Here is a 23,374-nt window from a genome sequence, read left to right as displayed (position 1 = left end):
AAAAAAAAAAAAAAAAAAAAAAGGAAAAACAAAAACAAACAAAACAACAAAACAATATCACTTAAAACATCACAAAGCTTAACTTGGGTCAGTCTCTCCCATTGAACTCATGAAAGTAACTAAATCATAGATGCTTAGTGTACAACACAAAAACTTTGCAGTGTAGATGAGCACAAATACAAAGTGTGAGAAGATGAACACCAAGTGTGAGAAGAAGGGATGTTGAGAGTTACACTTCACTGGGGATTAAATTCTGACTGTTCACGTTACAGTAGTATGATGGTGCTTCTTACACATCTTGCTATCCTGAACAGAAGCATTTTAATAAATAAACATAAAGTTTTATTTTTTGTGAGTGTAATGCAAATTAAAGTAACCAACCCAAATGTTGTCTATTTTAAACTTTTTCAAGGCTTGAAGCCACTAACAAGAGAAAATAATTATTGGAACCTCACAGTTAAAAAATGTTCTCTTGGCACAAGGTCAAGAGGATGCATTGGAGGTCCTTTCCATGTCATACTGAGGCATTGTGAGTGGGATCAAATGTCCTAGGTTGTCCAGGACTTTCCTGGTTTTAGCTCTAAAAGTCCCACATCTGGGAAACTCCTGAGTTCTTAGAGAACCAAACAGGTGGTCACCCTATACACCTCAAGAATAAAGTGCCTAGGGAATGTACCTTTGTTTGACTTTAGTAAAGTTACATGTTGATTTGTACACTGTCTGGTGGAGATGCAAATAAATTGCCTGGTAGGATAGATAACTCCAAAAGCTATGCCTTTTTTAAAAATTGTTTTTATTACTCTGTAGGACATTATTTGGTTTTGTATCTACCCTAGAAGTCTTGTTTTAAAGTTCCTTTTAAGAATGCTTATAAATATTCATTTTCTTAAAATGCTTTGCCGTCTTACTAGTTTTCTCCTCAATGATTTAATAAATCTTTGATGTGTTCATTTGATATTTGTGTAACAGTTATTAAATTAATTAAACAAGGAGACCGTTATACCAGGTGGCTCTAATGCCTCGGTAGCCTACATCAGCAGAGTAAAACCTAAGCCTGAAATGCCTCAGAGTTAAGAAATTAAAACCTAAGGACATGGAGTTCCCGTCATGGCACAGTGGTTAACAAACCCGACTAGGAGCCATGTGATTGTGGGTTCGATCCCTGGCCTCGCTCAGTAGGTTAAGGATCCAGCATTGCCATGAGCTGTGGTGTAGGTCGCAGACACAGCTTGGATCCCGCATTGCTGTGGCTGTGGTGTAGGCTGGCAGCTACAGCTCCGATTAGACCCCTAGCCTGGGAACCTCCATATGCTACGAGTTTGGCCCTAGAAAAGATGAAAAGACAAAAAACAAACAAACAAACAAAAAATCTAAGGACAACTAATCACGAACTGCCAACTGGGCTTTACCAAATAAGGCAAACTCTTAAGCTAGAGGCCATCAAGTAATTTCCTTGAGTAGCTTCCACCTCTTCTCTACAAAAGTCTTTCCTCCAGTTTCTGTCTTTGAAGCCCTCTGACACTTCTGGTTTGGTGCTGCCCAATTCGAATTGATTTCTGCTCAAATAAATTCTTAAAAATTTTTAATATGTCTCAGTGTACCTTGTTAACACAGCCCTTGTTTAAATTTTAAAAACGTATGTTTAGTATCCCTAAAGAAGACTAAACCATCATGATTTCAATTCATATAAAATATGATTATATTTTAGCCAAAATATTCATATATTTCTCTAAGCTTTAGTTTACTCTTTCCCAAGTATGAGGATAATGTAAGATTTTGTACAGATAATGTATATTAATTACAAGGCAAAATGTTTTATATACTGTAAGGCTATATTTATGTTTTACATCTATGGATAACAACTCACTGCCAAATCTCTTCCTGTAAAGTTTCCAACATATAAGACTAGGAAAGCATTTCTACTTTTACCAATATATTCTCATTGGAAGAGTTTACATGATGAGATTTGATACATTTTGATTTAGTACATGTTTTGCTGTCTCCCTTAAGTCTTTTTACCTATACAGTTATTCAGAAAACATCCTTGTTTTATATTTGTGAGGAGAACCGATTAGTTCTAAGTATACTAGGTTGCATTTGTTCTTACTGGTTCCATCACATTTAATTCAGACTCTTCCTCGATTTTTTAGCATTAGTTTGAGTTCTTTTCAGATAACTTGATATCTGACATTTTTGTTATCTTTTGGGAAGATAGTATATATAATAAGATAAAATACTGCATGAAAACATTGAGTATTTTTAGAATTAACGGATCTGAGAACTGTTATTACTGATATAATAAAAGACATTTTAATCCAACAGTAATTCATTTCTATATTACATACTTTGAACATTTCTCTAATTTCTTAAATGTAATTAATCAATTAATCACCAGAGAGTTCCAGTAACATAAGGAAGATAATTCATAAATTTGTTTTCAAAACTATGAAAAATTATTAAAACATTCTAGATATTTTTCCTAACTCTTAATATCTTTTCTTTGTCATGATATTTGAAAGTCATTATAAAATATCATAAAACTCCTTCGGGAAAGATATTAAAGTGACAAAGGTACTATTATACTTCATTATAAATGCAGTATAGTATCATCTTTGGAGTCATAGGCTTGGCCCAAATCCAATCACTGCTACTTGCTAGATTTTGAATTAGTTACTTTCTCTCTCTGAACCTAAGTGGGGATAAGAACAGTGATCATTTAATGCAAGATCTCTAATGAATCCATGAGATAATAAACAGAAAGTACAGAGTAAGATAGCTAGCACACAGTATTCAACTTTTAGCTATTTATATCATTATGGTAGGATAAATTACTAGTTAAAAATCTGAATATACAAAAATAAACATACATTTTGCCATATTAGAATAACAAAGAAGGGCAGAGTGACCAGAACCTGGCAGGGGAGTAAGACTTGCCCTCCTGCTTCTTTAATTACAGTATAACTGAGGTTTGGTCCAGAAAAAGTGATTAATGGAATCAATGTCTCCAGAAGGTTCAAGGAGCAGGGCATGAATAGATATCCTTAACTGTGCATGATACCTGCAAGGAGAGTAAAGCATAGGCTGTGAGTCAAAAACCAGGATGACCTTGATTACTGCAAGAAGATGCAGAATCACACCCCACTTTGAGGGTCATGCATTCTCAAAACCCATACTGCCCAAGCTATATTAGAGTCTCAAAGATGAATCGGAGTGGAATAATCTTTGGATGGATATACATTATGGAGTGGTTATAAAGTCACAATTCTTATATAAGCTTCCTCAAGTCAGTATAAGTAAGATAGAGTAAAAATAATCCAATTAAGAGGGAAGCCATTTTAAACAGAATTTGATTTATAATGGCAATTTTTCACCCCTAAATGGCTTAGTCTATTGCCTCAGATGTAATCTGAAACTACAAGCACTGGCTGAATTCAGCTTCTCTCTAATTGAAAGCATTTACTTATTTTTTGCCTGTGTTTTTCCATTTTTTTTTTGCATATGTTTAATATGAAGCATGAGATAAGGGCAGAGGAGAGAAAGCTTCTTCTTTTAGATCAGAAACCAGCACACTATGGCTTATAGGACAAATCTGTCCTTAAGCCTATTTTGTTACTGCTTATGAGCTAAGAATAGTTTTATATTTTTAAATGATAGGAAACAAACAAAAAAGATTATGTAGCAGAGACTATGTGTGGTCCTGAAGTCTAAATTCTTTATTATCTTGCCCTTTACAGAAAATGTTTAGCCAACCCTTGCTTTAGATCTATGATTACAAACCCAATTATAAGAGCCTTCTAGAACAAGGGTTAGCAAACTTTCTCTGTTAAAGGTCAAAGAATAAATATTTTGGGCTTTCTAGGCCACATAGCCTTTGTTAACAACTAACTACTCAGATCTACTGTTACAATGTGAAAGCAGCCATAGACAATAAGTAAAATGTGTTACTGTGTTAAAATAAAATTTTGTTCGCAAAAACAGACAGCAGGCCAGATTTGTCTTATGGTCACAAAGATTTGTCTTATGGTCACAATTTGCCGACCCCTGTTCTAGAAGACTGCTCTTATATTTGAACTTGATCTCTGTACTTTCTTCCTCATTGTACTCTTGCTTTCGGGCTCCAGGAAGTCAGTTTATGGTGTTTTTTTACCCATCTGTTGCCTTTTCCAAGTACCATGATTTATCTCCCTATATGGACTGTGATTTTTTCTAGATTGCCAGATTTCTTGGCAGTGACCTCTTGCTCACCCATACTCACATTACCAGTCAGATCATGCCATATCTTTTCTTTACCTATCTGTTCTGGAGTCCACTCCCCAGAACAATGATCACTGCCTTACACACAGTTTTTTTTTTTTTTTATTTTTTTTTATTTTTTATTTTTTGTCTTTTTGCTATTTCTTTGGGCCGCTTCCGCGGCATATGGAGGTTCCCAGGCTAGGGGTCAAATCGGAGCTGTAGCCACCGGCCTACGCCAGAGCCACAGCAACGCAGGATCTGAGCCGAGTCTGCAACCTACACCACAGCTCACAGCAACGCCAGATCGTTAACCCACTGAGCAAGGGCAGGGACCGAACCCGCAACCTCATGGTTCCTAGTCGGATTCGTTAACCACTGTGCCACGACGGGAACTCCACACACAGTTTTTTTGTTTTTGTTTTTACTTAGACAATGTTATAAAAACAATGTTAGTCTTAAAGGAATCCCTATTCCCACACAGGAAGCAGTTTGAGAAGTTGAACTTGAAGGGAAACTGGAACAAAGTTTCCTTCTGAGCCTTTCTTCCTTCAAACTTAATTCCTATACTTTAGGCTTTTTCTGAGGATTAAATATGTAAATATATGTAAAATGTCTGGCATTTTATAGGCATTGGTCGGTATCTGTTTGATGATGATAATTCAAAATAATGGTTGCTGTAAATGTCTCCTAAAATGATTTTGCTTTTAGTATTCTCCCTTTCATCTGTTACATACAAAAATGTTAAATTTACCTTTCTATGATATCTTTTTCAAGATCTGCCTACTGAAATAAAATGATTCCTAAATGATTTCCAGTTAGGCAGATGGGATATAATATTGTAATGACCCAAATCCATAGATGGTGGTGGAACAAAGATTTCTCAGTTGTGGTCATCCAGAAGTAGGGATAAAGGTTACTGTGAAATATAATACATTTAACTCTTTCACATAAATATTTTACTAATTTCTATACAGCATTCATTCATGCACTTATACACACACCCCAGGCAACAAATATGATTCAAATGTGGCATCCCCAGCAGAATCTGTACCTACATTTATGCTTCCGTTTTGATCTAAATTATACTGAAAATTTACCTAATTAAGTGCTTTTACTTAACTCTTGTATGATGTTTAAAATGCAATGGTAAATACATGACCCTGTCTCTAAGTTATTTTGAAGACTCATAGGGGAGTGTCAGTAGGGTCCTTTTGGAAGCAGATGCCATGACAGAGTTAGAAGCAGAAAAGCCTTATTGGTAGTAAGGCCTGTGGGTAATAAAGGGAGGAGGAAGGGGACTGGCAGGGAGAGCTTTCAAGTCAAGATCCAGATATAACAGAATCTTGGTCAACACACTGGGGAGCTCCAGAGCAATCACTGCCTGTTAGAAGGTCTTGCATTGGCAGGCATGGCCAGTCCCCAGGACTCCTGCAGAGTTAGCTCACTGGGTGTTGCCCAGGAAAGGCATGGCCTTCCTTGAAAGCTCAGGCAGATCCTGAAGGTGTTAACAGCTGGAGGCTGTCAGCTCACTACACTCCTTACAGCCAAGTAAGTTTGTATTGAAAAACAACTAAACAGCAGACTTGCACAGCTTCCACTGGGAGACAAAGGCCAAAAAAAAAAAAAAAAAAAAGGTACAATTCCTATGCCATATAAAATCAGAACTATATATAAGCTAAAGGAGTTAAATTCAGTGCTAAGGAATGTAGCATTGAGCACAAGTCAATTTGCATCTCATTAAAACTTTGAAGAGTGAAAAATCAAGTATTCCAAGAGGCATGTTTCAGTGATCACCATTTTTTAGAGACAATTTTTCAAAGTTTTGAATTATTGTTTTTAAAAGTTAAAACTTCTGATTCCATAACTGCAATTTTTTGACTGAGTGGCTGGATGATGGATTTAATATATTGCTGTTAGTTACAAAATAGATCCTGGGGTGATCAATTCATTCAGAATTTCACAAAAGGAATTCCATGGATGGAAATAACACAGAGTATTAACCCAAATGTATTACAATTTTTTTCCGTTTTCAAACTCATTAGGGAAAGACAGAGGATAAACAAGATAGACATGGAGCTTCACTACAAAATTTCTCAGGGATTTTAATGTGCAAATATACGTTATAGTCTCAAATGGTGGAAGGGGCAGGGTAAATAGTATATATAAAATTTCTCACATTTAATGGAACATAGAAGAAACACTAATTTGGGAATTGCTGAAGTAATCAATTTGAAGTTTATCCATATGAAGTAGTTTAGTCAAATTTTTTCAATTTTTTAAATATCAAAAAATAGACTAATTGCTTTTTCAGTTTTTATCTGCATATTTGACATTAGACAAAGACTAATTTTCTGTTTCATTGTTAAAGGAAAATGTTCTTTCTGAAATAAATCACATATTTTGGAACCATTAGTTAATAACACTAACTAGAGGCTAAAGGCAGCTATAATTATTTGCATCATCATCTGGAATTGGCTTTCCTTTTAATAGAGCCCATTTGCACTATAATAAAAAGCATGATAGGAACTGATTAAAGCTGGCTGGAGCAGTTTTCATTTAAGAATTCCTCTTCCTGTGTTAGCCGATGTTTCTCTCGTAATGTTATTTTAATGCAGTCGTTTTATGTTTGAAAATGAATGCAATCATGTCGGTCCACGAGCTGGCAAAAGACAGTTATTGATTTTTACAAATCAGTCACCTTTAAAAATCCATTTGAGATGAATATTTATTATTTTGCAGGTACAAATCAGTTTCTGTAAAAACAAGAATAGATGTACAATAAAGCAATGCATTTTGAAAGAATGGAAACGTGAGAAATAGCTTGCCTTAATGTGTTCCTTACATTGTGTCATTGTAATAAACATTCTTCATTGATTATTTCTCCCACAGTATCAGCAATTTTCATTAGCTTGCAATGTGCCAAATGCGAAAACTGACAAACTTTAAAAATGACATTCTCTGGAACCACCTTTTGCTCATTGAGTTATTGCAACTCACAGGGAGCAATACAAATATGTCTAACTTCATCAATGAAGTGTTCTTGTAACCCTAGGCTGAAATGATTTTGGTAAATTGAATCATATTATACTTGTATGGGGCAATGGCTTTCCAACTGTGTGCCACAGAGCCTTTGAGGGAGGGTGCAGAAAAGACCTGCCTTAGAGGTTGCCCCAGGATGGGGAGGCGAGGATGGCATTGAACTTCTCCCAGACCTTCTACTGGGGAAGTTACATATTAGAGTTATATGCTATGATTCATTTGTGGCTAAAATGAACAAGACAAAATTTAATCTCAAATGAAGAAATTTTCCTAAACATATTTTCATTTTAAAATATGTATCATCACAAACCCTTTAAAGTAAATATAAGCAACAAATTATATAAAGACATGAGCTTTTTACATAAAAACAAATGTTCACGCAGAGTTTCTTGACTAAAGTGAACTTGAATATAGCATAAAGATGGTAAACTATCCTTAGATAACCAAAGGCCCTTAATAAGAGTTGAAAGCTTTTTTCTTCCTCTCAATTTCTTTTATATCCTCAATGTCAGAAGGGAGTTAGAAGCGAAAATGGTTCTGGAAGGTCTATGCTAAAGGCTAAAGTTTGACAAAAAGGATTATTTTTTTTTTTACCAAGCTCAAGATAACCAACCTAAGGTAGCAGGGCAAACTATTACTCAAGCAATAATGTTGAGTTCCATGTTAGAAATATATATAAAGTTTCCTCCAGAGTCGACACTTGTGCTATATATCATTGCTAGAGGAAAGCAATTCTTTCACTTCTCACTGGCTCCAGGTAATGTCCTATTAGAACCACTGCCAAGTTTGGCATTTAGCTTCCCCCAAATAATTAACTTGGCATAAAAATAAAGGTTAAAAGTTCTTCAAAATGTGACTAGACATCCAAACAGGTAGGCTGTACTTTGACAGCAGGTTATGGACATGTTGAGGCAAATCACTTCCAATTTAGTAGGGACCTGAATTCCAACTAGGGGAAACAGATTCCTGTTATACCAGCTGAGGAATTTGGAGCAGCTTTCCCAAGGCTGATAGAAAAAAAGTATGGCTCACTCACCCACTTCTCCACCAAAATGTCTTGTTGTTAGGACTACAACAACAACAAGAAGTTTGTAACCTTGAGCATAAGGAAATAAATTTTCAGAATGCAATCTCTTTCATATTCAAAAAGTTCATTCACCCAACACACTTTAGCTGAATGATCTCATATTCTAAAGGAGGATTATTAGCCATTCAGAAATAAAACAATACAGCCAAAGGTGTGTGTGTGTGTGTGTGTGTGTGTGTGTGTGTGTGTGTGTGTGTGCGTTTCCTTTGCATAGGTAAAAAGCCCAGAATCTGATTGTGTAGCTTGTTCTGAATTACCCAGTTATTTCAGCCATCACCAAGTAAGGAATACCCAGTCACCTTCCAGGAGCAGGGGAGTCTGCTGGCTTCTAGCATCAAGCCTCCTGCCTGGCAGTCGAGCACAAATTCAAGTGTGGAGTAAGAATAACTGTGGGCTTTCTAAGGGAAAGTGGAATTGGACCATGGCCGAAGGAACTCTGTAATCAAAGGTAATGCTGTTTCTATGGAGTGGAAAATGAAAGCAGATAGATTAGGGCAGGTTCTTCCAGCTCAGGTTCAGGACTCTATAAAAATTTGGAATCGACATCATGGCCTCAGTCCTATAAGTCAATTAAATTGTCCTAGAGTGATTTTATTTTATTTACTTATTTATTGTCTTTTTGCCTTTTCTAGGGCCACTCCCACGGCATATGCAGGTTCCCAGGCTAGGGGGTCCAATCGGAGCTGTAGCCACTGGCCTACGCCAGAGCCACAGCAACGTGGGATCCAAGTTGCATCTGCAACCTACACCACAGCTCACAGCAATGCTGGATCCTCAACCCACTGAGCAAGGCCAGGGCTCAAACCCGCAACCTCATGGTTCCTAGTCGGATTTGTTAACCACTGCGCCATGATAGGAACTCCTGTCCTAGAGTGATTTTAATAGCCTTAGTTCTCTTTTGAAGAGATGGAAAACTGCAGCTTTGGTTGCCACCTTGTGTACTTAGATTTTTTATTTTTTTCAGGTAGTGAGACCAAAATCAACTACTACTACTACTACTACTACTACTACTACTACTACTACTACTTCTTCTCCTTCTCCTCTTTTCCTCCTCCTCCTTTTTGTTTTCTTCTTCTTCTAAAGTATTTTTAATGGAGTGGAGCTATAGGTGGGGAGGTTAGTCTTTTATAGTCCTTAGGGTCTGGAACTCTATGCAATAAGGATCCTGGCAAATGAGGGAAATATTCAGAAAAGCCATTAGCTGAGACCATTTCTAAAAATCCTTTTAAATTAGTAATGTTTGTTGATTGTTTGGAGGAGAACTGGGAGATAAAAGAGTTGCAAGAGGATTTCATTTTAGGGTATTTTGAATCTTGAAGTGTGTGAATATATTAACTATCCCACCAAACAAATAAAAAACAGAGAAAAGAAAAAACAGGGGAGGAACCAGTTTTGGCCATAAAGAGACAGCAAACACACTGTATTTCTTCTTGATTTGCTTTATATTTCCTAACCAACTTAATCTTCACAGCACCCCTATGAGGTATGCACTACTGCCATAACCCCTTTTTACAGAACAGGAGACTAAGGCACACAGAGGTTAAGTACCCTGCCCAAGGACACACATCTAATAAATGGCAGTCTGGAATGCCAGCTATCTGGATCCCTAAATCTGAGGTCTAAATCTTTCAGATTTGGCTTTACCCGGGAGCATCTTAGAAATGCAGATTCTAGGGCCCTACCCCAGATCCAGAATCAAAATCTGCAGGGTAGCAAAATGCCCAGAGAATCCTCATGCACATTAAAGGCTAGGAAGAGTGAGGCCTTAACCACCAGGCACATGACACTACCTCAAGACACCACAGTGAGAACAGAGCATCTGTCCTCTGTCAGAAGAGAACTGAACCCACTATTCCACATTACGGATCTGAACTCAATTATTAGGAAGAATATTTAGAAAAAAAATTACTGAGCAGTTCCCGTCATTGTGTAGTGGAAATGAATCCGACTGGGAACCATGAGGTTGAGGGTTCGATCCCTGGCCTCGTTCAGTGGGTTAAGGATCTGGCATTGCCCTGAGTGGTGGTGTAGGTCACAGATGCAGCTCGGAATCCGCGTTGCTGTGGCTCTGGCTCAGGTGGCAGCTAAAGCTCCAATTAGACCCCTAGCCTGGGAACATCCATATGCCATGGGAGCGGACCTAAAAGGATTTTAAAAAAAATACTGAAAAAAAAAATGCAGTTAATTCGCTGGGGGGTGGGGGAGCATAGGGATTTTGTCAAAGTTTCCAAGGTGATTTTTCACATGTCCTGGGTTTATAAACATGACTCTAGAAACCAAATAATTTAAATTTGTTTCTGATTAAAGCTCTGTGAACTACATCTCTTCCTAACAATTTGTTTCATGAAGAGGGCTTCATTCTAGGATTGAAAATGTTTAATCTATACCAAAAATCAGAACACCAATCTTTTTTTTTTTTTTTTGTCTTTCTGACATTTCTTGGGCTACTCTCACGGCATATGGAGGTTCCCAGGTTAGGGGTTGAATGGGAGCCATAGCCACCGGCCTACGCCAGAGCCACAGCAACGTGGGATCCAAGCCACATCTGCAACCTACACCATAGCTCATGGCAACGCCGGATCCTTAACCCACTGAGCAAGGTCAGGGATGGAACCCGCAACCTCATGGTTCCTAGTCGGATTTGTTAACCACTGAGCCATGACGGGAACTTGCAGAACACCAACCTTCACTCACATAAAAGCTTATTGTTCAGCACCCCCCACCCCCACCCCGTAGCATCTTGGTCTGGAAGATGTAAGGTTTAAGGTCTGGAAGATTGTTGATCCCTTTTGCTGAAAGACTTTTAGATCATTTCCTGCATGGAAGGTCCAGTACCTCACTTTAAAATGTGGAGGTGCTTGGTCTTGGTCTTTGGACTTTAGAGAAAGCTGACTTAGATAGAAAGAGTTCCATTTTAAAAATATTGATATACGCCAGACCATCTAAATATATGTCTCCCACTAGAACAATGAGAGTCACTGTATCATCTAAATATTTCTGACCAAGATAAGACTATATTTTTTGTCATCATTTATTGCTAGTGCCCAAATATGTTTTGAAGGCATAAGACCGGATCCTTTTCTTCACCTTCTTTAACCTGTCAAATCCTATTTATCCTTAAAGTTTTTTTTTTTCCCTACTAATGACCCTTTATTTTTCTATTTTTATTTTTTCTGTCTTTTTGCCTTTTCTAGGGCCGTACCCACAGCATATGGAGGTTCCCAGGCTAGGGGTCCAATCGGAGCTGTAGCCACTGGCCTACGCCAGAGCCACAGCAATGTGGGATCCGAGCCACATCTACGACCTACACCACAGCTCACGGCAACGCCAGATCCTTAACCCACTGAGCGAGGCCAAGGATCGAACCCGCAACCTCATGGTTCCTAGGCAGGTTCGTTAACCACTGAGCCATGATGGGAATTCCCTATTTATCCTTAAAGTTTTAACTCAAGTATCGTTTCCTTTGCAAGTCTTTCTGATCCCATTTAACAGAATCAAATGTTTTCTCTATTTTTGTAGCTCCTATAGATCTCTACTTATCCTCTATTATATTGCTTACCCCCAACCATGTTTTTATAGATAATCAACATGTCACCTGCCCTTTTTTAATGCTGGATGCAGGCAAAGCAGAGCACCGTGTCCCCAATGCCCTCCTGTGTCCCTGAATGTAACACAGTGCCTTGTACAGACCAGGTGATCAAAACCAATTTCCCTTCCCATGTTTGTTTCTAATTTCACTTCGTTACCTAAAGATCATTAATGGGTATCACGCTGAACGTTAATGAGGGGGTTTTCTCTGACATGGGAAGAAAATCGAACTTGTCCCCCAAAGTAAGACTTAGGGTTAAGAACTCTTTCATTAAAGAAGAAAAAGCTCCTAACATATAGAATAGAGAAGCAAGGAGGTACTACTGTACAGCACAAGGAACTATATCCAATCTCTTGGGACAGAACATGATGGAAGACAGTGTGAGTAAAAGAATGTATGTGTATTTATGACTGGGTCACTAAGCTGTACAGAAGAAAGAGACACAGCACTGTCAGTCAACTATACTTTAATAAGAAAAGAACAGGCTGCCTACTGATATTACTGCATATCTTAGAGGAACTTCTGCCATCTCATGCAACTAACATGCAACCATGACCACAGGAATCAGAATGACCTGGCTTAGACTTAACTGGCTGTCAGTTAATTTCTCTTAAACTCAAAGTATGCAGCTACAAACAGGGATGTTAAGTGTGTGTCAAGAGGTTTGTAGAAGACACATTTGTGTGCATCATCTGGCTCACAGCAGGTACCTCATTAGTAGCTGTTGTAGCTAAAATTAATAGTGCCCATTTGTTTAGTGCCACCTACATGCCAGACCTGCTCTTGAGGACCTATGTACCTTCCTACTTCATAATTAGCAACCACCACCCTTCCTTCCTGAAATGTATCAGAAATACAAGTGTTGACTTTAGCTTGTGAGCTTCATGGTGTTTGCAGCTTGTATTATCTGGGTCAAGGAACATTAAACTTGAGTCAAATTTTTTTTTTTTAAATACATGTTTAACTCTAAGCAAGTGATAGACCCCCAGCCTCTTTGTGACATTTTTATGAAGCAAAACCTCAACAGATGCCTTGAGAAATCTATGAATGTGAGGAAGATTATTCATCCTGAAAACAAAAATTGCTACCCTTATTGAGACCTCTATCCTTTATTATCCCAGCTGCTCTATGGACCCTATGGACCCAAGAACACTTCTTGGGTGATTTGTACCTCCTCCCAAAGTAATGGAGTCATGTATTCCAACACCTGGTACCACCTGCTCCTGGTAAGCTAAATGGCTTTGCAGCCTCCTTGACTTGCAATGAGAAGATAAACTGATCACATGCAGATACGAGAGCATATTATGGGGATGCAGTAGTAGGAAGAAGAATAAATTAAAGTGCTCTATGCCCTTAGGTAAAAACAGACTTAGGAGATTTAAAATGTTGAACTTTGGGTCAGCTGGGAAATCAAATAAACAGCTGAAAGGATCTAGGAGAAATTCGATGACGGATATTTGAGGTTCAATTGTAATTGTCAAAAGGGTTTAGATACTTTACCACAGGCCAGAGTCTGAATGGTGTATAGTGAATGGTCCTGATAACCCAAAGGATTCTTTTAATTTTTTAGAAAAAAGTAAATATAACTTAAAAATTAGGTCTATTTCCCTTTTCACTCAGTTTTTATTAAAATATATATCTTAGAAGATGAAAAACAGATACTAATGTTGAAATACTCTCTTATAGAATACATCTTACTTCTTTAGCTAAAATATTAATTTCATAGTGGCAAGTCAGAGAGGCCAGAGGAAAATGTCTATTATACAGTAGACAAAGCAGACATGAATTTTATGAGTATTCTCAACTTTGGGGCATTCTGTTCAGTAGCAATGACTGCACTTAAGCTCTTTTCACACTGTCACTAAATTTTTTTATCCCCCCCATCCCCAAAGAGATAGAAATGCTTGAAAGGCAGCAACTGGTAGTTGCTAAACATGAAGAGCTGGAGTGGCCACTGCAGATCAAATAATGATTCTATCCATTTTTAGCTGTGTGAATTCTCACCCTCATTTTCGTCACCTATAAAATGGAAATAATAGTAGTATCCTATTTATAAGGTTAATGACAACACCAAAATAGTTCATTCCTATAAGGCACTTGGAGCTGTGCATGACACATCGTAGGTATTCAACATGCATTTGTTGACTGAACTTTAAAAAATATACATATCTATTTATATTTTCATTCTTTTTTGTTGGAAATTTTATGTTGATCGTATTACTCCCTTTAGTTGTTGCCTCCTTTAAAGTCCTTTCAGGTTTTGCCAGGGGTTTAGCATTAGCCACAATAACTACATCAATGATAAAAATAACTCTATTTTGGGGGCTCTTCTATCTCATATTTGCATCCATCACCTCATTTATTGTTTGACTAAAAGAATGCAGAAATTTTTTTTTTTTTTAAGGGCCACACCTGCAGCATATGGAGGTTCCCAGGCTAGGGGTTGATCAAAGCTACAGCTCCTGGACACAGCCACAGCCAGGCAGAATCCAAGGTGATCTATGCTACAGCTCATGGCAATGCTGTATACTTAACCCACTGAATTGAGGTCAGGGATCAAATCCGCATCCTCATGGATATCAGTCAGATTCGTTTCCGCTGTGCCACAGTGGTAGCTCCCAGAATCCAGAATTTTTAACATACCTTGTAATACCTTCATGATTTCCCCTCCGTTCTCATCTCTCATTTGTGACAGATGTAATGTCAGACCTGTTGGAACAACCTGGGTGATTTCAGGTTGAGTTTCCTCTGATTAGAACACAGAAACTGTTGCTGTCCATTAAACAACATGTATTTGTACTTTAAGACTCAGGTAAGTTATCTGCTATTTCAAAATCCCATACCCTATCCACTAGCAGGTTATGTTTGTCTGTCTTTCTTTTTTCTTTCTTCCTTCCTCCCTCAGCCCCTGACTCCCTCTCTCTCTCCCTTCCTTCTTTTCTTCCTCCTTTCTTTCTTTCAAAGTTATTATAGTGCTATGCAAAGATCAAGTACTGATGTAACCATCTTGGAGTTTTACTGTGGTCCCCAATTTTCCTCTTTTATGACTCCCTGGTCTTCTTCTCTAAAACTGTCTTAATTGTGATAAAAACTCCTCTACATTGGTTGTGCCATTACTGCCATTAAATAAGCCCTCTTGGAGTTCCCGTTGTGGCTCGGTGGTTAACGAATACTACTAGGAACCACGAGGTTGCAGGTTCGATCCCTGGCCTTGCTCAGTGGGTTCAGGATCTGGCATTGCCATGAGCTGTGGTATAAGTCGCAGACATGGCTTGGATCCTGTGTTGCTGTGGCTCTGGCGTAGGCTGGCAGCTACAGCTCCGTTTAGACCCCTAGCCTGGGAACCTCCATATGCTGTGGGTGCAGCCCTAGAAAAGACAAAAATAAGTAAGTAAATAAATAAATAAATAAGCCCTCTTGTGCAGCACCATCTCGTGGTGATGACCCTGGTCTCTGGAGTTGGGATGCCTGGGAGAAAATCCAGCACCAGCATTGTGTTACTTTGGGCAACTTGCTCTAAGTCTCCTTTTTCTTGCTCTCTCTAAAAAACGGATAATGGGGGAGCTCCCATCGTGGCTCAGCAGCTACAAACCTAACTAGTATCCATGAGGATGCAGGTTCAGTCCCTGGCCTCTCTTAGTGGGTTAAGGATCTGGCATTGCTGTGGCTGTGGCATAGGCCTCAACTGCAGTTCCAATTTGACCTCTAGCCTGGGAACTTCCATATGCTGCAGGTGTGACCCTAAAAAAAGCAAACAAACAAGATAATTATACAAACTACTTTATAGCATTTTCTGGAGAATGAGGTGAATCAATACTTTCTTTTTAATATATTTTTTATTGTTATTTCCCCAACACACTTTTTTTCCCCACTATACAGCATGGGAACCCAGTTACACATCCATGTATACATAAATTGTTTCTCCCATTGTCATGCTGTGTTTTAAGTATTGGATGGAACTAGAGACTCTCATACTGAGTGAAGTAAGTCAGAAAGAGAAAGACAAATACCACATGAGGTGAATCAATACTTTTAAAATGCTTACTATGGAGCCTGCTTCCTATGTCTGCTCAACATGCTCCATAAATATAATCTATAGATCAACTATACTTTAATGAAAAATTTTTTTAAAAGTACAGCAGAAATTGACAGAACATTTTAAATTAGCTATACTTTAATTAAATAATTAAAAAATACAATCTATGGTTAATCATGAAAAAAATAAAACAGGCCAAACTCTCTTGTCTATGCGTGTGCACACACACAAAGAGAAGATAACAATTGCCAAGGGGGTTATCACACTATCTAAGTGCATATATTACAAACATTTAATAAACATTTGTTGAAGGAATAACTCTTGTCATGCATGATATATTTTAAAAATATACAAAAGCCTGTCTCTTAAACATGACATGCCTGAGTAAAGGGATTATGTTCACAAATTCCCCATTAATGAAACAGAGAAGCATCAGAATACAAAGAAAACCACAATTCCTTGGGAATCCCTAACATCTTTTTTGCTCTGTTCCTTCATTCATCACACAATTATTGAATGTCTGTTGCACAACTAGCAACAAATCCTGTTCTAGACGAGCTATATGATAGCCTTTGGCTAAAAGCAATTGAATCCTAAACAATCAATTCAATTGTCTATGTGTAGTTGAATTTTACTTTTTTTTCCTTCTTTTATTCTTACCCTTAGCATAGGTTCTGTGGTTGGTATACAAAATTCAGTTAGGAAGAAGAAGTGAATGGTTTGACATATTTTTAAAAACATATATAATCAGATCCTAGAGAATGGGAAAGCCTGAATATTTTCTGTGGCACTCCTTACTAATTCATGGCTGTACAAAGGCAAGTATATGCATGCTTAGCAAGAAATCTATGGTTTAAATTGACATCTTATTTCCTGCTATGCTTAAAAAGGAACAGACTAGATTCTTCAGTGTTAAGGTAAGCAAAATATCAGCTCATTCTATTTAGATGTGTCTTAATAACTAAGTTGTTAATTTCTTTAGAAAATTATCTTAGTTTTCCTTTCCTTGCATTAACTTGCTTTCACAGTAGATACTTTTTTTTTTTTTAAGGATAAATCTATGTACTATAATAGCCAGAGGGGCATTTAAGATACTGCTTTGCACCTGGGAAATCCATTTAATTACTTGAGCTGTCAAAATGTTTTACTGTAAACAGCTTTTCTGATAGATCCTGTTTCCCTCCTATGAACTATCTTCTCCAGAAGACAGTCTTCTTTTCAGAGGAGCTTAAAGTACAGGTGTCATAACTTAGAGGAATGAAGTTTTTATGTCTGAAAATACCCCATCCTTCTTATCATGTCCGATTAAGAAATATTGCATGTTCATTTTTTTTCTAGTTTATGTGCATCATAAAACACTATCAAATTAAGAAGATTTTAAAAGTTAAATAGAACAAACTGTCTAAAATACAGGTAAAAATAAGGTTTTATCTGAGATGAAAAATAAGGTTTTTGGAGCTGTTTATATCTAATAAATCTATTTAAAATGTCATCTAACAACATAAAAAGAGGACTAGGTGTTATACAATTTTATAATTCACTTAAATAAACTGAATATCACATAAATAAACTCAAGATCCAAAATAAGTTTTTGTGATACAGAGATGTCTTTTCACATAACACAATTGAGGTGAGGGAGATTTTTCCTTCTCTGGTTTTGACTGGGCCTACCATTCCATATCTATTCAATCCTTTCTTCCTCTAATTTTAGGGTCTGCCTTGGCTTGGAGTAGTAAGAGCAGTAACAACTAAGGAAAGTTTTCCTCCTTCATGCAGAGAGGTCAGGTTCCAACTTAAATATAGTTAAGTCTCAATTCTGGAATTTCTAATACAAACACAAGGGCAGTTGGTTAGGTGGAGAAATACAGTGGAAACCCTATTTATGAATTTTTAAAGATTATTTGCAACTAATGGCCATAATTAGTAGAGAATTATTAGCATATTTACTTAAATTAAGCTCCTAGCTACAGTCATATTGTGATAATCTTCCTACATCCTTATGCATTGATAACTATCATGTGAAAATATGGACTAAGAAATGCAAGCAAATGATCTCTCTTCATTAGACAAGATAATCCATAAACTAAGGAGACTCCAAGTGCAACTAGCATATCATAGTAATTCCAAACAGAACTTTAAACCCAATCTTAAAGAATGGAGTTATTAACAGTCTTCTATGAAACATTCCAATATTCACACACACTTTGTCACATGAATGTGGACATCAAAGTTTCTATGCTCATGGTGTCAGTACACTTCAATGTATACTATCATATTGCCCAAAGATGCTGCCTTGGAACTCTGCTCAACAGCACATGTGCCTGCTCCCTGCTCTAGGATTTAGATTCTACTTAGCGCACACATTATCCACACACACACAGAGACACACACACACACACACAGGTACTCATACATTCTTTCTTGCTATTTTAAGAATTAGAATTATGGTTTTTATCTAAACCAACAATCCAAGTTTTGTTTAAGAAGTCAAAAAGTAACCAAACACGTAGGAAAGTTGGAAAATATGTGAAAACCATCAAAAGCCAGAACCAACACTCAGAAGCAAATAAGAGAAAAAAATGGTTGAAAGGCTGTAGACCAGTAGTTCTCACCTAGGTACACAAAAGAATTACCTGAGAGCTTTGAAACAAATACCTTTTCCTGTGCTCCACCTGTAAAGTTTCTGATTTAATTCATCTGGGGTGGGCCTTGGGCATGAGTTTGATTTAAAAGTGTCTCAGGTGAATCTAATATGAAAGTAGCATTGAGACTCACAGTTGTAGATTGTGGAGACATAACACTAGAGTGGCTGGGTAATAGGATATCTAGTTAAATTTGAATTTATGATAAACAATGAATAATCTTTTAATATAAGTAATATCCCAAATATTACATGGGGCATATTTACACTGAAAAATGAGTGGTCAAATTCAAATTTCACTGGTAAATCCTTTAGTTGTACATGCTAAAGAGTAGGGAGATTTGTCTGAATTCTAGTAGATGGAATAAAATGACCTGAAATTATTCCTAATGGAAGGAAAAGTCCTGGCATAATTGCTAAATTAAAAAATCTTATTATTTTCCTGATAGCACTGGGCTTTAGCAGATAAGTGATGGAATCAGGTGAGTGATGAAACTATATTAAGACTGAAACTTTTGGAGTAGAGCAAATGACAATTTTTATTTTAATTCTTCTTGTGCCAGAGTTTCCCAACCTTATAGAATCCAACAAAAAGAACTTAGGAGTGGTTAAATGCAAAGCCAGTAAACACCTTAACATCCAAATCTTGTTCTTAAAAAACCACCCATCCCTGCAAGGTCTCTGAATAAAACAAACAATCAGAAAATAAAACAAAGCAAAAGCACTAATATTAGTTGAGAAATGGCACCCAAATTCCACACTGCAATGGGAATGCCAGCATGCAGATCTGAAGCATACAGATGTGTGTGTGTGTGCACGCGCGCACGTGCAGTTGACAGAGGACTTTTGCCCAAGTGTGGTCATTGCAACTGACTCAGAACTCAAATAGGGTTACTTTACACACCCTCCATTCCCAAGCCCTGTCTAAGATCTGACCATTTTGATGTAAAAAGAACAAGGCCAGGGGTGAAATGTCATGGAGAAGAGCAAGAGGAAGATTACTAGAGCTTTATCATTATGCCTGGGGCAGTTTTTGCTCTTGAGCCATCTCGGGGCCAGGGGTATGAATATCACTCTGGGTTGACTTAGAGAGTTCCATGGGAGAAGAGACTGTGTTGTCTGATGTCCTCTTACTGTTATCTTCTGTATATCCTACTCACCTCTGACCAGACGAATTTTGTAAACTTGGCCTGCTTCTAATGTTGGCTTCTTTTCTATCATCTGAAGGGTTAAAACTGCTACTGATTCTTTCTGCTCCCTTTTATTTTCTCCAGAGTTCCTACTCTAACTAAAAGATCAGAAACTGAATTTTAAGCTGATTTCATTCCTCACTGAGTTTGAGATTTTTCTTTCAAAGCCCCAACAATGGTTGTCAGTTCCTATGACACATTCAGAAGGCTTTTCACCCTTCACTGGGATACTCCCCTCTGCTCTGGAGCAAACCTAGCTCTTGGAGCCAAAGTGTTCCAGACATGGATCTTTTTTATTCCCTACTAAATCTTTGAGTACGAGGTAATTCCATTGAGATCTACTTCCATTTCCAGCCAGATTTATGATTCATACTTAGTATAATATCCCTATTATTTGTTCAGTATTTAACTCTGCCACACTCTAGGTTTTTGAAGTTAAGTACAATAAACAATTTAGCTAGTGGTCTCTAAAGGAAAGAAAAGTGACATAAGACCCAGATCAGGGAAGATCCTGATCAGGAAAGAAAGTGACATAAGACCCAGGCTGTTGTGTGTGTGTGTGTGTGTGTGTGTGTGTGTGTGTGTTTTGTCTTTTGTTTTAGTTTTGCTTCAGCTCCCCTATATGTAACCTTCTGAAGATGATGATTTATGTAATGAATAAATTCAGAGCACATGGCTGGATTCAGATTGGCTGAAGAAAATCCATGGGAGTCCCCTGAGGACAATCTGGTAAGGTTGCTTCTGATGGAAGATGGTAGACGAGCCCAGAGCAAGGTAAAGGATGACAGAATCTAGGGCAACCAACCAGGTAGTAACTTTTGAGTGCTTGACACTAGAGTTGCAAAAAACAAAAAATAAACTGACACTACACAGCTGTGCTTGTTTTGTGGCAGGCTTTACCGGGTTAGTGGGGGAACTTTGCATTTCTTATAGTGCGCCTGGAATATCAGTTTCAGCTGTGCTGGCAATCAGAGGCTTAATCTAAATCAGTGGTTCTAATTGTACAGTCTGTGGACCAGCAGCATCACTTGGAAGTTTGTTAGATGTACACATTCTTAAGACCGTCCCAGACTTACTGAATTAGAAGCTTTGTAGGTGGAGCCCAGAAAACTGTGTTTAACAAGCCAGTTTCTGAGGTATGGGAACAACCGCTCTAAACACTATGATCTTTTCTAATACAAGAGTCCTCTGAGCCTAGTTCATGGCATATTGCCATAAGTCCAACATTCACTTCTATCGTATTTCTTCTGATCCCAAAGAGAGAAATACTGGCACCAAGGACAATGCAGGGTAGAGGCACAAAGAGCATTATGAGCTGGGGCTTTTGCTGCAAACTTTCCATTGTCTCCTCTTCTTGGAAAGAGTTACAGAGAGTTGGAGGGATGACCAAGATCTCCTCCAAGACAGCAGTCTTGCCACTCCCATCAGAGGAAAACCTTCTTTTTAAATATTTACCCTCACTAGCTTATAATGCTACGAGAACTCTGTGATCCTGCCCAACAAAATGTCCTGGGGTTTGACTAATAACACTTGAGCAGCATTTCTAGCCCTTGAGTGACTAGGAAGAGAACTAAGAGCAAGAGTCCCCTCAGAGCAGTGATTCCCTGGCTTTGATTGGCTCAGGGAACCATGAGGTCATGTAAAATACGGATTTTCAAGCTTGAGAGGGTCTGAGGCAGATGGTCTAAAGTGTACAGCCCAGGAGTCAACATTTTCATAAGGATCCCCAAGTCATACTACAGGTGCTTCCATAAGAAAGGTAAAGAACTACTCCTGCCTTATATAACAATAGATACAACACTTTTAGACTATTTATTATATCCATTTCCCAAACTTCTTAGGTGGAGATTTCAAAGGCTTCTCTCAGTTAAAAATATGAACAGATAGCTTTGTAATGATAATGTTCCCATATGTTCATATGGCACTTATATACTTTTAAAAATTCCTTCACATGTACCATCTCAAAATAGCAAGGGCACAGAATGGTACTGCAGGGAGAATGTTGGTTCCTTGATCCAAGCAGTTATTTAGAGAGAAGTTTCTGAATATATATATGTGGTCATGTACAGTGTGCAGGGATTAATGCTATGGATGAAATCAGGCACCGTGGAGAACACATATCCAAGGGAAACCCAAAACAGGATGCCTTTTTTCTTAGCAAAGATTAAATTAAGGTGATTTTTAGGGCAATTGCACTAGAGTCCCAGCTGTTTCCAAGGCTGTGGTCTAAAATATTGAATTATGTACTTTTTTCCCATACTTGAAAAACCAAGAGTACAGCTTCCACAGAATACTGCCAAATAGGCACTAAGGATGTCAATGTTTATTCATTTGGAAAAGAACACAAAAATCAACCAAAATTCTCTTGGTTCAGGAGTGAAGGGAGACCCCTGAGAGACACATTTTCATTTTGGAATAATAAAGACTCAGGACAGCTCTTAGGAATGGGAATTCCCTATTGGGCTCAATTGATTAATTCTGGGAGAGAACAGAGCTAATGCAGCCAAGGTTGCAGGTTTGATTTCTACATGAGAAAAAAACTATTCTTGGGTCACAGACCACACCCTGATCTCCAGCCAGATGCCCTGCAAATGTATGCCACTGATCAGGAAAGAGTTCAAGCAATATTGGGCTATTAACACCGACAAGAATACAGTACTGTACATGCACCTGGGGCTTCATCTATGTTGTATCTATTACTTAATTAGAGTTGAAACATCTACTATTTTAAGAAGATCATCTTCTCTTTGCACACAACAGTTTTCAAAATTATTTTATTGAAGTATAGTTGATTTACGAGGTTGTGTTGATTTCTGCTATATAGCAAAGTGACTCAGTTGTACATATACATTCTTTTTCATATCCTTTTCCGCTATGCTTTAGCAGAGGATTTTGAATATAGTTCCCTGTGCTATACAGTAGGACCTTGTTATTTATCCATCTATATATAATAGTTTGCATCTGCTAATCCCAAACTACCAGTCTGTCCCCCCTCCATCCCCTTCCCCTTGGCAACCACAAATCCATTCTCTATGTCTGTGAGTCTGTTTCTGTTTTGTAGATAAGTTCATTATACTACAGTTTTAACCATGCAACACATTAAGGGGATCCAAGACAGAATTTCTCAAATATTAAGGAGATAAAAATATGCAGATGTATACTTGTGATTAATCCTGACAATTTCATCTGATTACCTCTACTTTATAGGCACATTACTTACTTGTAGTTTTCTTGTGAAGTTTTTGTTTTAACAATTGCTGCATTGGTATATGCTTTGACATCACTATAACTTCATTTGGTTCTGCTTATGTTTTTTTCTCACTAATTAGTATGAACTAATTCTAAATTGGAAAGTTCATTTTTTTTTGTCTTATTAGGGCCACACCCACAGCATATGGAGGTTCCCAGGGGTCCAATCAGAGCTGTAACTGCAGGCCTATGCCATAGCCACAGCAATTCCAGATCCCAGCCGCGTCTGTACCTATACCACAGCTCATGGCAATGCCAGATCCTTAACCCATGCCTAATTGAGCAAGGCCAGGGATCGAACCTGCAA

This window comes from Sus scrofa, chromosome 15 (genome assembly GCF_054392235.1).
Source record: "Sus scrofa isolate SSC_HxYL_T2T_F1_AM1 chromosome 15, Sscrofa_HxYL_maternal_Yorkshire_Landrace_v2.0, whole genome shotgun sequence".
NCBI lineage: Eukaryota > Metazoa > Chordata > Mammalia > Artiodactyla > Suidae > Sus > Sus scrofa.
This window is presented reverse-complemented; position numbering follows the sequence as displayed.